The following is a 5,000-nucleotide window of genomic DNA, read 5'->3' on the forward strand; positions in this document are numbered from 1 at the left end:
TCGATGATCCTTGGATATCGAGCATCATTTTTCAAGTCTTTTCCACTAAATCTCCCTCTCCCTGCCTATCCTTCTTTCCTTTTCTCCTTCAGTCCCTCTATCCTTTCTCGATCTCCTCCCTCTCTATCCCTCCGGTTTTCACAGTTTATTGTTCCATATTCTGGGTTGTTTACAGTTCTGAAAAGTGACGAGGCTGTTATTGCGGGATGGTTAACTAACTAATGAAGAAAACTAGTGGTCAGAGATAGAGATCAGATACATACTGAGTTTATCTTTCCTTCAACAACAAGTGAAACAATTCAGTTTGGGAAAAAATTCGGAGGAAATTTCGATGTTTTGGCGGTGTTGAAATTCTGGTGTTGTAGGTGTTGTTGTAGGATATTTTGTATTGCAATTGTAGGAGAGAATTTTGACATTGGAGGCTGGTGTTGGAGATAGTTTTAACAGTGGATGGAAGAAGACAGTGGTGGGAGGAAAGAGGAGGAGAGACGAAGGAAGGGAGAAGAGAGAAGAGAGAAGAGACGGATGGAAAGATGGTAGGATGGAAAGATGGTATGAGGAAAAGACGGAGAGGGAAGGATAAGATAGAAAGCGAGTGATGAAGAAAGAAACTGAAAGAAAAAGACAATGGTAGAAAGAGAAGGAAGGAGAGAAAGAGAGAAGGAGAGGTGGGAGAGGGAGGGACAGGGTGCGAAGCGGACTTGCGGTGTGATGGTAATTGCACCCTCCTGTCGCCAGCTTTATTACACAGAGAATTGTAACTTACTTTCCTTATTGTTTTGACTCTCTGCGTTCACGCTCTGGTTTCCCACGTCGTGACGCCTCCTTCACTGTTTCCTTTTATGAACGTCGTTTAAACGTCGTTCTAACGTCGTTTAAATGTCGTTCTTACGTCGATCTTCTCTCTGACGCGCTCTGTTTTTCACCTTTATCCACTCAGATTCCAGAAAAATGTGCAATATTGGTTTTGAATTTCGCACAGTGTGTACTCACCTAGTGGTGGTTCCAGGGGTCGAGTCACAGTTCCTGGCCCCGCCTCTTCTCAGGGGCTATTATCCTGCCTCTTATTAAAATTATTGAAGCTTTCATCTTGCCTCATCTATTTTACAAGATAGGAGCTGTTATCTTAACTCAACTCAGTGACATGAAAAAGTGTATCCTGACTCATCTCATTTCAAAACCTGGCTCTAAGAATATCTTTATACCATGCCGTCACCAGAATACCACCCATAACAGTCAACTAACACCCTATTAACTGCTAGGAGAACATGGATAGCAGCTGTAAGGGGACGAGCACCTAGGTACTGACTTACCCCTATATAAACAGAGACGGAAACCGTAAAGAGACCTGCCCATACGCTTCGGCCTGCTAAGGATTACACCTACGATTTTTTTTCTAGGCTGTAAGGCGAATACTTTGGCTAACGAACTATTGATCGCCATTAATATCCAAATTCAAAGCATGTATACCTGGTATTTCTCTTAATTAGTCTGGAGATCATCGCCTCCACGCCCCGGTCTCGGACCAGGCCCCCTAGATTAGGAAGGATATATCGTAAGGCGTATTTAGAGACACACAGGGAAGAAAATAATGGTAAAAGAATATTGCATGTTTATGAGACAGAAAAGAATAGCAATCTTGTGGTCAAATTTATTAAACCCCTAGATGAGTGAATCGTTGTTATTAAACCATCCAATTTGCCTTTGTGTTTCATTACCCACCAGGAATCTTGCCAGAGTGCAAAACGTTTAACGTGGTCTGTTGCTTACCTTCACCGGAAGCCGGTCACCAGATGCTGAAAAAATAAACGAGAGTTTTCTTATTTATTTCAGCCAAAGAAATAAAAAAGAAGATTGAACAGGCGAAATTATATTTTATGGACATTATTTAAAATGATTATTTATTGGTAAGAAAAAAGTATAATTAAAAAAAATATTACTCTGGTGAATAAATGTGAAAATTACAACGAAAATGACGTTGATGATGGAGATATAAATAATGATGATGATGATGATAATAATAATAATAATAATAATAATAATAATAATAATAATAATAATAATAATAATAATAATAATAATAATAATAATAATTAGAAGAAGAAGACGAAGGAGAAGAAACTACTACTACTACTATGACTACTTTAACTACTATCAGCAATAAAAGTAATAATTACAATAAGAAATACTACTTCTACTGTTATTATTACTACTACTACAATTACTACTACTACTGCTACTACTACTACTACTATTACTACTACTACTACTACTACTACTACTACTACTACTACTACTACTAATAATAATAATAATAATAATAATAATAATAATAATAATAATAATAATAATAATAATGTGCGTTGGTAAGGCAGAATCATCAACAACATCAGCGAGGATTCCTTGATGCTGGTGAGGGGCTCTTGATCTAGGTAATTCCATCTGTGCTCCAATTCCCTGAATTAAGACAGAATACCATCCCCCCCCACTCCCCCAAGCGTTGTATAATCCCTAGTGATTTAGCCCTGCCCATGATACTAATGATAATAATGATACCGTAAAGTTCATCAGTGGTAGCAGTGGATGGACAAATATCTACTCGAGTAGATAATAAGGTTTACAGCAACTGGGAATGCGTCTTTGTCCACCGTCCGTCATCTGCCGCCCACCGCCCGCCGCCCATCCACCTCCACCCTCCATTCTCAAGTTACCACCGTCTGCCATTTTGTCCACTGCATCCACCGGTGAAACGGATAAAATGACACCAGTCAACTGGCCTAGCAGGCTACTTAGAAAGGGGTAAGTGGCTTACATGAAAGGGTACAATATGATCATGAGGAAGAGAAAAGGTTAAGTGGTACTGGTGAACCGGTATTCAGCGTTAAGAGAAAGATTTAAGTGGCTCCAATGAAGAGGACAAGTAGAGAAAGAAGGGGGTCAAGAAAAGAGAGAGAGAGAGAGAGAGAGGTTAAGTGGTACCTATAACCCTTTCCTCCGAGGTGCTCGTGGGGGCGCCACCTTAAATTGCAACTTTTCATGTCACTCTTATTGAGATTTTATCGACCGTGTGAGAGATTTAGCCGAGAGTGTTACATATCCCGGAGGGAAATTTCTGAATTCTAAAATTTTGCACAGGTGACTTTTTGACATTTTTTCCTTTAGTGGAAAAAATAAAATAATGTATAATTACATGACATTTCCTTGGTATACTTCATGCATAGTGAAAGCACAACTTATGGCTGAGCAATAATGACAGCACAACTTAAGCATGATGTATAATGAAAGAGCAACTTGTGGGCACAAATATCTCTTCTTATTTTATACAATTCTGTTTTTGTCCTTTTTTTTTCATTCATGCTCACTTTTAGGAGTTTCTTAAAGAAACTATACAGAAATATTTTGCCTCGTTTCTGCTGGAATGATTTGATGATCCATGCAGTTACCTGGCGAGTTTTGGTAACTCAAAACATCACCAAATTCAGATCTGTATGTGTCCATTACAGGCAGAGATACAAACAGGTCGAGAAATTCAAGGAATCCTCTCTCTCTCTCGCGGTCTGTATTGTCTCCTTCACTTCAGCTACGTGAGATATCAACCCGGGATAACTGCGGATTATCCTCCTCGTGAGTTGGACAGTGAGAGAGAGATGGCAATAACATGCACAATAGGCGCTCACTGACTGGATTTCTCGCCATTCGACCCAACTACCCAGATCCCTGTCTATTGTAAAATTCTTCTAAATTCCCGTCTAATTTGAGTTCCACCTACTGGATTCCCGTCTAATTTGAGCTCCACCTCCAAGATTTCCGCCTAATCTGAGCCCCACCTACTAGATTCCCGTCTAATTTGAGCTCCACCTGCTAGATTCCCGTCTATTTTGAGCTCCACTTTCTAGATTCCCGTCTAATTTGAGTTCCACATACTAGATTTCCGTCTAATTTAAATTTCCTCTCCAAGAATTTCCTTCTAATTTGAGCTCCACTTACTAGATTCCCCTCTAATTTTACCTCCACCTACTAGATTTCCGTCTTATTTGAGCTCCACCAAACAGATTCCCGTCTACACTGGATTCCATCTACCCATATTCTTGTCCACATTGAATTCCAATAAACAAAATAAACAAAAAAAAAAGGCCCCAAAAAATCTAAACTCGACAAAAATAGGAAAAAAAGGATAAAAATAATACCATCCTAAAAACAAAAAATACCCCGCAAAAATAAAACCCAATAAAAGAAAAAAAACTCTTTTAAAAGACAGCTGAATTCGTGGGGAAAAACCAGCAAAACTCGACCAAAAAAAAAAAAAAAGTTGAAAATAAGGCGGAACTCAGCAGAACTTAACAAAACCAGCAATATTCGCCAAAAATAAACAAAACCGCAAAAAAAAGCGGCAAAACTCGAGGGGTGAGATAACCAGCAAACCCATAAGAATAGCTTCACCCTCCTGAAACCCAACTCCTACACCTCGAGGAGACCCGGAGGGAGCAGGAAGGATCACTGCGGAGAACAGGATTTACGCGACGGAGAGGAAAGGGGAGAAAGTTTAGGAGTGGGAAAGGGGAAATGGTAGACGGATGGGGGAGGCAAGGGGAGACGGTAGTGCGAAAGGGAATCGAATCCCTCTTCAAGAAATTGGGAGAGTCGCTTCTAATGGAAAGAGGTTATAAGAGGAGGATAGAGTAAGGGAAGAATGTGAATTTGAAGTGTGTGTGTGTGTGTGTGTGTGTGTGTGTGTGTGTGTGTATGTGTGTGTGTGTTTTACAGGAGTAGTGGTGAGCCTTCCCTAGTACGCTAGGCCTAACCAAGGGGTTATAAGGACCGAGAGATAAGAGACTGGAATGGCGTGTTCGTGATGGTGGTGGTAGTGGGTGATGTTTGTGGTTGTGGTTGTGGTGGTGTAAGTGGTGGTGGTAGTGGTGGCAGTGGTGATGGTGTTGTAAATGGTGGTGATATAAGTGGAAGTGGTATAAGTGGTGGTGGCGTGAGTGGTGGTGGTAGTA

General features: G+C 40.4%; 1 protein-coding gene across 6 annotated transcripts in view; it reads right to left on the reverse strand.

Moving 5' to 3' along the window:
- Positions 1 to 5,000, reverse strand: part of LOC128691401 (homeobox protein abdominal-B) — a 741,469-nt gene that overhangs the window by 437,349 nt on the left and 299,120 nt on the right. For all 6 annotated transcript variants that reach the window (XM_070091538.1, XM_053780261.2, XM_053780260.2 and 3 more), the window contains one exon: positions 1,771 to 1,796. The gene's annotated coding sequence lies outside the window, so the exon portion shown is untranslated. The remainder of the gene's footprint in view (positions 1 to 1,770; positions 1,797 to 5,000) is intronic.

The sequence above is a fragment of the Cherax quadricarinatus genome, chromosome 36 (assembly GCF_038502225.1).
Source record: "Cherax quadricarinatus isolate ZL_2023a chromosome 36, ASM3850222v1, whole genome shotgun sequence".
In the NCBI taxonomy this organism is placed as follows: domain Eukaryota; kingdom Metazoa; phylum Arthropoda; class Malacostraca; order Decapoda; family Parastacidae; genus Cherax; species Cherax quadricarinatus.